The sequence below is a fragment of the Lampris incognitus genome, chromosome 2 (genome assembly GCF_029633865.1).
Source record: "Lampris incognitus isolate fLamInc1 chromosome 2, fLamInc1.hap2, whole genome shotgun sequence".
In the NCBI taxonomy this organism is placed as follows: Eukaryota; Metazoa; Chordata; class Actinopteri; order Lampriformes; family Lampridae; genus Lampris; species Lampris incognitus.
In genome coordinates this window covers 114,135,815-114,149,320 of record NC_079212.1, presented here as the reverse complement: position 1 = coordinate 114,149,320, position 13,506 = coordinate 114,135,815, and the positions used below count along the sequence as shown (strand labels likewise).

General features: G+C 39.9%; 1 protein-coding gene across 3 annotated transcripts in view; it reads left to right on the top strand.

The window, feature by feature from the left end:
* Positions 1 to 13,506, top strand: part of cpne5b (copine Vb) — a 273,515-nt gene that overhangs the window by 231,904 nt on the left and 28,105 nt on the right. The window lies entirely within an intron of this gene.

The following is a 13,506-nucleotide window of genomic DNA, read 5'->3' as shown; positions in this document are numbered from 1 at the left end:
TTCTAAAAAAACATGATAACATCTTGGACATTACTATTTATACCAGTTTATTTTTCACAAAATCAGCACATAACATAAACTTGTTGCGTATAAAACCTCTTGGAAGTTGTGAATCAACATGATGTAAGTTTGGTTGCTATATTGTGTAAACCGTTAAATGGTAAATACAGAAACTCTCTCAGACTGCTAGAACAACTAATTAGCTGAAGGTAGGGAAAGTCATTCCAGAAAATTAATGCTTATTGATCGTTTAATTCCCTTCTCAACAATCCTCTTGCAAAGGTTTAAATCACATCACTAAATGGAAATGCATCCAATGGCAAAGAATATAACAATGTCTAATTGAGAAAACCTTCATACTAAACAAAAGCTAAAAGCTTTTGCATCACTGGGTGCTGTTGTTTGCATCTTATACCTCCCCACACCATAGCTCCAGTGTCACCATGGGCACTGTGTAATCAGTAACCTCCTGAGCTCCTTGCCCCCCCCCCCCCCCTCCAAGGAGCTCCACTGCTATCTTTGGAGGTGCATTCCCTTTTTAAATCTAACAAAACATTGCCTTTGTTTAAAATACGTCACGGATTCATACCATACAGGAAAGGCACATTCACTGAAATATTTGTTTTACCAATTTCCACCCAGAATATATTGAATTGGCTACTTTGTAAGTGCCAAAACAACCCTATTGGGACCATGCAGACACAATAAGGAGCAACTGGAAATCACTGATAATACTTTATTCAAACAATATACATGTAAAATATTTTGAGGTCACAGACAGGTAGGCCACGTTCTTACTGCTGGGGGGGGGGGGGGGGACGACATAGAAATTTCAAACTCAATTCAAATGGCCACAACTCTTCTTTTAAATCTAAATTGAAAACTTTTGTCTTTGGGCTTGTCTTTTTATCTTTCTCTTTTTCTTCTCTGTTTCCTACATTTCATTATTGCATTTTCGGGGGACAAGTAAGGTGGCCAATCCTATACCTGGGGTGGCTATGGCTGCCCAGCTGCTCCCCTGCCTTCAATTCTGCAGAGGGGACATCAGTCCTTTTAAGAAAAAGTGTATACTGCCATCACAGGGGAGGGGGATGCCACATAGCATGGGAATTAATGCATGAAACTGCTCTTTCAGAAACACATTCATCATGTTGTGCTGAACCTGTAGTATCTATCATACCATGTTATGTAAAAAGAAATCTTTATAGGTTTCACCTCAACTATGTTTTGTCTAAACATAGTTTCCCACAACAGACAAGACTTATTTAAAACATTACTGCACATACAACTGCTGGTATTTTTCCAACGGCAGGTCTTTCCCCACAATACACATATAAACAGATAATTAAAGCTACAATCTACGTAATGGAATTTGTGCTAAATAATGCGTAAAGCAAATATTAAATAAGTACATAAAACAATGGTTAGTTTGTTGTCCAAGCAAGCTAAAGGAACTTTAGGGGGTCTTTTACTAGCTTTTTGAAGGACTCAGGTGGCAAAGGCTGCAGAAAGCATTTTGTGTTGGGGCATTGCTCACCTCAATATCATGGACCTCCATGTTTTACTTGATGTAGTGGCTACATATTCATTTTATGCATTAGACTTGTATGAAATATGCAACTTCCTGTATACATGTCAATGAATGTCTATGAACCAGCTGTAGCTAAGGCATGAACTGCGTTATATCCTGGGCCTCTCAAGATATCATCCACTGTCCCTTTGCATGGTCCTGAGTGATTTTTTTTTTTTTTTTTATGTTCTGGTATCTATTCTGTCTTGTCTAGGTGATGGACCAAGGGCTTTAGCATTTTTCTGTTTGTCTCTGACCACCCACTTGCATTCTCATTTAAATGTGAGTTACTATTGGTTTGGTTTGTGTTTTTCACATGAGCTGTGATGATGTTAATAGAAAAACCTAGCCTAGATTAGGTTCTATATAATGTGTTATTTAAATTAGCCTCCACAATTAAACATTTCACAACTTCTAATTTTTGAACTATATCAACATAGAGGATATCTTCTTGAAACATTTGGAACAATGTTTTCCCTGTAGGCTATCTGTGGGGGAAATTCCTTTTGACACAAGTTCTGACTTGAATCACCATGTAAAGCTGGCATCATGTCATGAATTAACCCAGCAGAGTTTTTTCAAGCAAACCCTGGAGTGGTTTTCCCTTTAGTTTTAAGTTTGTGTCGGCATCAGGGTTCCCACTCTCTTTAGGAAATAATTTTCCAAGACTTCACAAGGAGATTTTCTATGTCTTTTGCTCAGATATATATGATAGAAGCTCATATGCTTTTGGATTATAACGATCAGTGGAAGCCTCAACATCTCTAAATGGATGTCTGTGAATGTTCTCATTCATCCAGGTCATAGTTATCCAAAGGAGTTGAATCAAGTGCAGCTGGACTTGGTATATATCCGTGAAGACGTTTGACTAGCTTCGTCTAGCCAGAAAGGCACGAACTGAGGAAGCCTCTTGGATGAGAGGCAAAACGTCTTCACGGATATATTCCAAGTCCAGTTGCACTTGATTCAACTCCTTTGGATCTCTAAATGGACTTCAAACCCTAATGTGACATATCAGCTGCCTGAAGACAATGAGAACTCCTGCACGCTGTCTCACTTACTGCTGAATTATTTTTTAAAGATTAAAAGGTTGCACCTTCCTCCAACACACCTGTCACACATTCAGGTGTGCAGATATTTTTTTCAGAACATCTCAGCAAAATTACAGATTTCCATAATCTGTAAGATTTCCAGGACATTTGATAATTTTTATAATTTTCCAGGTGTTTTCCATTACTGGAAAACTAGTCTATAAATGTGCAGATTTTCCAGGTTTTCCAGGATGTGTGGGAGCCCTGGGCATATCTCAGCACAGCTATGAGTTGTTGTGTGTGAGTTGTGCATTCCACTCACACACAACAAGCTGTTATGTGAACCACAGAACAAGTACCAGAATGATAATGCACAAAGGCTGATTCTATGTTTACCCGCTGAAAAATTTTACCCAGCTGCCAAACAGCCGACTAAAGAAGGAAACAACTGCTGTTGTGCGGCTTCTGTTGATAAAATGTGGTTCCCTTGATCCTTTGTTTACTGAAACTTAAATGAACCGTTGCTTAAATTCAACAAGGTAACAATCCCCTGACTCATGCTTGAGGGTTTTAAAATGCCCCAAGTCACAGCCAAGTGCTAGCCTTGGAAAGCAGTTCCCAGGCATTGAAAACATGAACATTTCTGTTGCTGCTAAAGCTGCCATTGCAGTAATACAACCTTATGTTTATTTGATATGAACAGCACACTTCTTGACAATGTAGAGCTGGTGCTAAGAGAAGTGAAGTAATCCTCAGTGCAACCCTACTGAATTCATCAAAGAGTTAGCATCACAACAGCATGGTCCACATCAAACTTTGAAATGCTCAGCATTCCTGTCTCCAATGCAAGCCCTGGGGACTTGACCAATATTTAGATTTAAGGTTGTTTTTTTTGGGGGGGGGGTGTTTCTTTTTGTTTTAATGAGCAAGGGTGATCGATGGGTGTATTGTTAAAGGCCATACTGCTAAAAAATGTTCATTATAGCCTGGGCTTCAAACTGGTTTGAGTAACGAAACCCAGAAACTGAAACGGAAACGAAAACATGAGCATCTTCTTTTTTTAAATATGTTTATTGGCATTTATAATTTTTGTATATACAAGTCACATATTGAATAGTTTAACACAATAAACCCCCACCTCCCCCCAACCCCCTCGCGACATTCCAAGATCCTCAAGAAGAAATATAGGTTAAAGAAATAATGAAATTACAACTAAATTGAAGACAAAAAATTGTTTTCAAGAAAAATAAATAATCAGCATGGTTCACCTATACACAAAGAATCTCTCGGTTTACAATCCATACTATTTGGGCCGTTCCTGACTCGAGTCAAGAGGCATCCCAGTCTGTTATACTGGTTAAAGTGTCAAAGTAAGTTAGAAAAGGCAGCTTGTCCCTGTTACCCCTTAAGATAAATTTTATCTTTTCCAACTTAAGATAAAACATAATATCCCTGATCCATCTGACATGGGATGGGGGTCTTGAGCTCTTCCAATTTAAGAGTATTAGGCACCAAGCTAGTAATGTAGTAAAGGCCAACAATTTATACATTAGATGGCCAGTCACAGTCTCCCGGTCTCTCACCAAGTATGGCAATTAAAGGATGCGGATCAATAGTTGAACTGAAAATTTCACTTAAGGATTTAAATATTGCTGACCAAAATGTATGTAGATCAAGGCATATCCAGAACATATGCAACATGGTCATCTTTAATTGTTCCTAAATGTTATTTTTTGTCATTCCATGTACTATTTAACAAGAAATCAAAACTGTCTTCATCTGCAACAAAGATTTTACAAGAAGCAATATTTTTGTTTTACCTGCAATTTTCCAAATGTCTTTGGATCTTTATCATTTCTTGGTGGGGTTTCATTTAATAAGGCACAATGTCAAAACGTTCCCTAACTGCTGTCTTTTCCTGGATCAGGGAGTTGTTTCAGCTGCCGTGTCACCAGTCATTACTTTGTAGTTAGAAGTGAAACTCTTTATGTGGTGAAATATGTTAATAAATGTGAAGGAAGTCATACTATGTCATTTACTTTTAGCTTAAGTGCATCACAAAGAAATGTTTTAAGTATATAGATATGGACAGCATGGTGGCCCAGTGGTTAGCGCTTGCGCCTCACAGCAAGAAGGTCCTGGGTTTGAACCCCGGGGTTGGCCAACCTTGGGGGTCATCCCAGGTCATCTTCTGTGTGGAGTTTGCATGTTCTCCCCGTGTCTGTGTGGGTTTTCTCTGGGTGCTCCAGTTTACCCCATCAAAAAAAACATGCATGTTAGGTTTAATACTCCTGTCTGTGCCCTTGACCCCGAGGTATGGCAAGACGAACTGGAGTTGGTCCCCGGGCGCTGCACGACAGCTGCCCACTACTCCTAGCTACACAGCTAGGATGGGTTAAATGCAGAGTGTAATTTCCCCATGGGGATTAATAAATAAAAAAATAAAAAAACATGAATTACAGCCCTATGAAATATGTAAGATTTTCTTTCATTTTTCTTTTTTTTCTGATCTAAAAATAGTGGTATTTACTGGCATTTTATTTTGCGCTCATCAACATCATGTTCGGGGGGGATTGCAAAAACAGAAACATTCAAATATTAGCGCTGCTTGGATCAAAACAACTAAAATAAAACTGTTTTTAAGGCCTTTCCACTTCAGTTTACCTGAGTTTGATTTTGAGCCCAGCACCTCCAAACTCCTGGTATTATATCCTGACAATAAAAAGCTGGTCTAGTTAATTGCAGTAAAAATCAAAATCAGTTGCCCAATCAAAAGCCCAACAACATGCTACAGTATGTCCATAGAGAAAGCAACCACCCACCCTCCATCTTGAACATCCCAGAAAGCATTAATAGAAGACTCTCAAAATTATCATCTAATGAGTCCATCTTCAATGAAGCTACACCCCCATACCAAGTTGCATTACAAAAAAGCGGCTACAATTTTAAGCTCAAGTACAACCCACCATTAAATACTGACTGCCAGCAAATCAACAAATGTTGCAGAAAACGAAACATCGCCTGGTACAACCCTCCCTACAGTGATACCGTGGCCACAAACATCAGTAAGCGGTTTTTTTTAAAACTTTTGGATAACTGCTTTACTCCGGACCATCAACTGAGGAAGATATTCAATCGGAACACCATCAAAATTAGTTACAGCTGCATGCCTAACATTCAACAAATAATATCGTCCCACAACACAAGAATCATGAACAAAATAATGACACCTTCATCAAAATTGGACAACCCAACCGCCGTGTGAACGACTCATGTCCCTCGAAAGAAAATGCCAGATGAAAGGAGTTACCTACCAAGCTACGGTGACGAGAAATGACAACGGCAAAATAGAGACATACGTCAGCCTAACAGAGGGAACATTAAAAAAGAGGTTTAATGCACACGTGTAGCTTTAGAAACAACCGTTTAAAGAATGTAACATCTTTAAGCCGCTGTATTTGGTCATTGGCGGACAGAAACAATTATTCAACCACCTGGAAAATCCTCTCAAAGAACAAAGCGTCGTGAACACAGAGACTGGCGGACACAAATGCAGGCAGGCAGACAGCAACCAGTTCTCAGGGTCTTTAATTCGGTCCAAGGGTCAAAATCCAGAAAGGCAATCAGACAGGCAGAGGTACAAAATCGGCAGGCAGAAGACTTCAAGAACCAGGCGGACTAACAAACAGGCGACGGTGCCAAAACGGGAGACGGAGACTCGGAAACCAGGAACGAAACAGTCAGACCCGGGGAAACTCTCTTACATGAAACGCTGGAATGCTGCTCTAGGAGACAAGGCAATTTGGCACTAACACACAGGGGAGCACTGGTTAAATACACACAGGGGAGAAGGGATAACGAGGCACAGGTGAAACACATACGGGCGGGGACAGGTAATCACATGGGGAACAGGGCGTGAACACAGAGACAAGACTATCAAAATAAAACGGGAAACTGACACATGACAGACCCTGACACAAAGCATATTCAACCAGAAGTCAAATGTGCAATCTATGTCTAACTGAAAAATATTTTATCATTTGCAAACCAGAAATGTCCACATGGAGTAAAAGGAATGAATTGGCCAGCAGTTGCAGGCATAGATATAAGCACCTATTTTGTAATTACAAATAAATCATGACAAAAGACAAATACCCGCCCCCCCAAATTGGACCGTTAGCGATCACGTGTTTTTGAATTTTTGAATATAAGCACCTCTCCCTTCCGCATCGGACGTTGTGCACGTGATGTGCATGACGAGGCAGCAAATGGTGTGTTCTTTCCCATGTAGCTTTATTGACAGCTGATGATTGCTTATGGCATGAAACTGGCTTGTACTGTCTCATAAAGAATTTATTTGACTCACTGGATTATTTTGCTCCTTATTTGTTAAGCACTTTCCCTACCATTGAGTGTTTCTTTTAACAAAGTTATATATATATATATTCATTCAGGCGTTCATGTATTTTTTTTAAAATATTCTCTAATAGCAAAACTATTTTTTCTATGAGGTAGAAAAAGGTTTAGGCTTTGTGCTCCTCATAAAATATGGTGGACAACAAGAGTGTATTCGCATCGAAAAGGTCTCCACTGCTCTTGACATTTTATTGTACCAACAAGTGAATCAAAATCACGAAAAAAATTGGTAAATGCCTCAAGAAGACTTTATGAACAGATCTGCGCAGCTGTTATACGGGTCGGACCGCAATCTCTTGACACCACATATGCTACAAAGGTAAAAAAGTATGCCCCAGACACCGTTCAGGCATGGCTACCCCTGGCTGCCTTTGACCACAACAACAATTTGGGGGAGAAGAGCCAAAACCAAGACTGGAAAAAAAAGAGATTTAAGCTGCAGTTTTCAAAGGCAGTCAAACAATGTGTGGTGGTGCAAAAGGTGAACAAAAAAACCAACATTTTCTGCAGGGAAATAATCAAAATACTGTTGGCCAGATTCAGGTAATAGCCACCATTATTGGCAGTATTTGGGGCATGAAAAGTCTGGCGATGTATGACTTGTGGCTTATCTGATCAGATACTTTTAACACCCTGGAAATGTATAGAGCTTGGTAACTTCATAGCTACAAAGCTTTAATATAGAAATTTTGATTGACATCAGTCTTCAGTAAAACAATTGATTTCAGGTCTTTTGTGTCTTTGCATATCCTATATGGTGTATTCTATACATGCTTGCTGGTCTTACTGCAGTGAAATACGTAAAATTATATTTTATCTTCTACACTATATGGGCTGTACAAAATATCAGCCAAGTACTATCCCCTATTGGACTCTCTTCATGTTTAAAGCTCCAACATGCCGTCTCCTCTCTCATCACCATCTCCTTCACAACTGATTTGGATTTAATAGGTGAAAACGAAAATCAAATGTCTTGACCTGGTCAAGCGGTCTAAATATTTAATTATAATGATAATAATAATAATAATAATAATAATAGCGTTATTTATATAGCACTTTTCTGAAATGATGTTACAAAGTGCTTTACAAAGAAATAAAACCAGACAAGGCAAAAATAAGAATAAGACCAAATAAGTAAAAGTAAAAATAAAAACAGTATGAATAAATAAAAACAAATATCAAACATTTGTAAAAGCTTTCACAAAAATAAGTTTTAAGATGAGATTTAAAAGAAGCTAGAGACTTGGTTCGTCTTGGTTCAATAGGAAGAGAGTTCCATAGTGTGGGGGCTCTAACAGCAAAAGCCTAATCGCCCTTTCTGACAAACCTAGGAATAACCAACAGAGCTCCATCTGTGGTTCTTAATGGTCGAGAGGGCATATACCAGGTCAATAAATCAGAAATTTATGTAGGTGCAAGACTGTTTTTAGGCATTAAAAGTGAGCAGTATTTTTTCTTCCTTTTTTTTGGGGGGGGGGCAGGGTTTCTCCCTTTTTCACCCCATTGTACTTGACCAATTACCCCACTCTTCTGAGCCATCCCAGTCTCTGCTGCACCCCCTCTGCCCATCCAGGGAGGTCTGCAGACTACCACATACCTCCTCCGATACATGTGGAGTCGCCAGCCGCTTCTTTTCACCTGAAAGTGAGAAGTTTCACCAGGGGGACGTAGCGCATGGTAGGCTCATGCTATTCCCCCCAAACCCCCCCTCAAACAGGCACCCCAACCGACCAGAGGAGGCACTAGTGCAGCAACCAGGACACATACCCACATCCGGCTTCTCCACTCGCAGACACGGCCAGTTGTGTCTATAGGGACACCCGACCAAGCCGGAGGTAACACGGGGATTCGATCCCGTGATCCCCTTGTTGGTAGGCAACAGAATAAACTGCTACGTTACCCAGACGCCCCTAGAATTTTAAAATCAGCCAGTGTAGGAAGGCAAGCACAGGAGTGATATGGTCATGCTTCTTTGTCCCAGTAATGAGCTGAGCAGCCGCATTTTGTACCAACTGCAGATGGTGGAAGGAGCCCTTGCTGATACCCCAGTAAAGTGTGTTACAGTAGTCAAGCCGAGAATAGATAAAAGCATGTACGACTTTTTGCAGATCGGCAATTGATTAAAAAATTACTTAATTTTGGAGATTACCTTAAGGTGGAGAAAGCATGACTGAACAACATGTTTGATTTGATTATCAAAACCGAGGTTAGCATTGAATATTACTCCAAGATTCCTAGCAGCCTGCTTAAGACTACCAGAAAGACCACCAAGATTAATAACAAAAGGACTGATGGAATTTGGGGGACCGAACAGAAGAACCTCAGACTATCATCATTAAATTTAAGAAAATATTCAGACATGAGGATTTAACGTCAGAGAGGCAAGTTGTGAGATTTACCAGGGTGCTAGGGTCTGTTGGTTTTAGTGGTATTGTTGTGATCGACTGTGTCAAAGGCAGCACTTGATTCTAAGAGAACTAAAATCAGGCAGTCACCTCTGTCTGCAATCAGCAGTAGGTCATTAGTGACCTTAACTAGAGCTGTCTCGGTACTATGAAGTGCTCTAAAACCAGACTGGAAACTGTTAAAAGTACGATTAGTGGTCATAAAAGAAATCAATTGAGATTAAATTATTCTCTCCAGAACCTTAAATAAAAAAAGACAATTTAGATGTTTGTCTGTAGTTACTTAAGGACAGGGGCTATAAATTACAGTAGGTTTCTTCAGCAATGGATGAACAATGGCATGCTTATAACTGTCTGGAAAAGACCTAGAGGCCAGATAATTATTAAGACTTTACAGAATAATGGTGCTAATAGTTGAAACTACCATCTTGAGCAGCTTAGTGGGAATGATGTCTAAGATGCAGGAGGAGGGGTTCATATTGGAGACTGTACTCTCTAACACTGAAATTGTAATTGGTTGAAACTGGGTAAAAGAGGCAGAATTAACATGGGAAATGGACCGAATGCAAGAGCCAGGCTGGATTTTGGACCTGATATTCTCCATTTTATTTACAAAATGAGTGAGAATTTTTTCGGATCAAGGGTAATCCAATACATTTAGAGGTCCACTTACCAAATTTTCATTGCGTTGGACGTCCGGAGAAAAATCAGTCAAACATACCAATATTCAATTCAATGTGTACAAAATGAGATGCACACATGACTGTATACAAAAGAATAGTTTATGTAGAGTTAAAAATCTGACCAAAACAAAGATAGGCCTGGAACCAAAAACCAAAGATCATCCACAACCACTGCACTTACAGAGGAAACACTGAAACAACAAACAGCCAAAAATTACCACTATCAATGGTAAGTCTCACTATCAATAAGAATGATTCATGCACATGAGAACTATAATGCACAGCTATACAGTAATCAGTCTATATAAAGCACTGTTGCTTTAATAAGAGAGGCGACACATTTTGTCTGCTGCCAAAGCTTTAAAATTGGGCACAAAAGGTGTGAGACACCGATGAAGGTATTCATTGGTGAGTGTGTTGCGGTACTTATTTTTCATCATATTCATTGTGGAAAATGCGGATTCACAACTAAGTGCTTGCTGAGCCAAACATTGCGAGAATATGAAGGGCCATCTTCTGCAGGTGGAGTCCATTTGCTGGGGTAGCCGTATTGTCCAGAAGCTGACAGGATCACAGTCAGCTTCCTTCAGATCAAGGTTTTCCTGTAGGTCAGTCAACTCTGTTTGCAGAGAAGCAAGATTGGCCCATATGCCTCTGGAGAGAACGCTGTTACATTTCTGACCAAAAATGAGGATCCAATGCACAAAAGTACATGTTTACCCAGGGTGAAGTCATCAAAGCATTCTTTAAAATTTTCAATCAGTTTGTCCAGGAATCCTACAAAATAGTGATGGTGATCTCCACACTGGGTTTGCGCCAACAGTTTTGGGAAGTGCATCAGTCCCTCCTGTATGTCACTTAGGAGAACCTCCAGCTTCCTCTGAGAAGCCTGCACCATTGACATGAGGTCACAAACTGTGTGTGTCTGCCCTGCACCTTGACATTTAACTCATTAAGATGAGATGTTAGATCAGCAAAAAATGCTACAAGTTCCATCTTCTTTCCATTCTGTATAAAATCCATGAACCCTTGTGTTTTGGCATTCTTTTGTTGAGACAGAAACATTTAGAGCTCTTTTCTAACAGCCCAAAAATGCTCCAAGGCCCTACCTGTGTAGCATGTTTGTCTTTCTAAACAATAGAACATAAACGTTCTGATTGTGCTCTTTTAGGACTGGGGTGATGTGGTACCAGGATTTGGTGAAAGTTAAAAGTCGGGCGGATGCATTCTGGACCAATTGGAGTCTCTTGATAGAGCTAGCACTGATACCATAGAGGAGTGGGTCGCAGTAATCAAGGCGGGAGGAGATGAAGGCATGGATCAGTATCTCAGCAGCAGGGCGTGTGAGAGAGGATCTTATTTTTGCAATGTTGCAAAGGTGGTAGAAGGAGGATTTGACCATTTGGCGGATATGTGGCTCAAGGGAAAGGGTGGGATCAAGGATCACACCAAGGTTGCATGCCAGGGAGAAAAGGGAGACAGTAGTGCCATTGATGGTGAGCGCAAGGTTGTTAATTTGGCTAAGAGTGGACTTGGAGCCAATGAGGAGGAGTTCAGTTTTGTCACAGTTGAGTTTGAGAAGGTTTTGCTGCATCCAGACTTTAGTTGCAGACAGACAGGAGTCCATGTATTTAAACTCATACACCTTCGTCACCTCTACTCCTTGCATCCTCACCGTTCTACTGTCCTCCCTCTCATTCATGCATAGGTATTCTGTCTTACTCCTATCGACTTTCATTCCTCTTCTCTCCAGTGCATACCTCCACTTCTCCAGGCTCTCCTCAACCTGCCTAAACCTGCTGAAATTCATCTACTTTGTATTTCAAATATGAAAAAAAAATACAGCTTCTAAAGTGTTAGATTTTCTCCAAAAACCACATCTGCAGAGGAAGGACACTTAAAATCAATTTGTGTTAGGAGCAAAGACGAGGCTGAAAAGTGTTTGTGTGAAAGGTTTTCATAAAATTGCAGACCCACATTCCTGTAGGTCAGTACCGGCACGTATTTTGTTAGTATCAATTGCATGGGTTTGAATCCAGGCAGTTTACATGTCAAACCCTCTTTCTGCAATTTGTCCTGTTATTCTCCTCAGTAAACTGTTAAATAGATCAGCCTTAAAAAAAAGTGAAAATTAACTGCTTCGTTACACATTCTTCAATGCATCTTTATTCACACCAGTTATTGTTAGAATTTCTGCCAATATCTGTGGGAGGAAGTTGTTATCAAGCCTGAACGTCACCAACATTAGCATCTGCACCATGCACACAGCATCCCCGTCACATTATCGTGTGTGATTTGGAGGCTTTGGTGACTTAGATGAATGGGCTGTAGCTAGGAAAAAGATCACCCTTCTTTGAACTCAAGTCTGATGTCTGCTTATAATATTTTTCAGGTTTTCAAATGCAAAATACTGCTCTTAGAAGTAACATAAAAAATGGCATTCTATTTTTTCCCCAGATTGATTGAATATGAATTACAGAATGCTCAAAAGTAATTAATATGAGTATTTCAAATCCTTTTAGTTAAAATACTGCCTATTTCTGGGCACAGTTTCATCTGGTCTGTCAGTCTCTTCAGAGAAAAGCTCTCACTCATGTAGCCCAGTCCTCGATCCAAGTGTTGGTCACACATTCTGCCTCCATTGTTATAGACGCATGTTGACCACATGCCCCATTTTCTCATTTAGCACACATTGGAAAACAATTCAAACTTGGCAATGTCAACAAAAGGGAAAATAATATAAGAATGGGGCTTAACAATAACAAAAAGAAACAATATCATGACAGGCTTTTGGTTAGTTGTTTATTTTCTATTTTTAAAGCTGTCAAAGCAGCCCACTTTGATGGTGGCATTGACATCTTCTTGCGGTGTGTTGGTCCTCATTTCATCTGCCTCTTTGATCCGCCTCTACATACCGTTGAGTAGGGAGAGCTTGCAGAAGTGATGGATTTGCTAATGAACTGACTTTCACATTTACTCTCGAGTGGTGTGGTATGAGATGCTCTAAATTCTAGATTATGTTGTCGCCTTAAGTTTTATGTTTTCCTCTATGAGATCATTTGATATATCAGTGCTATCAACAGGTATATAAGCACTACCCAGAACCACACGCTACCCACCAAGAGCATTTGTCATGACTGCATCATCATCATCAAACCATGGAAGATAATGAGGCCCCAGGATCATCATCTCTTGAAACAGAACAGGGATGTGAACCCATGAGTATGACCAGCATGTAACCTGAAATACTGATACGTCTCTTGCAATACACAGCATTCAGTTGGCGTAAGGTGACATCATAACAGGCTCATAAATGATAACAGGCTGACATTTTTCCTATATTTCAGATAGACACTGTTGATTTTTAAAGAATGGTCAGAAAAGTTATGTAATCAGTAAAA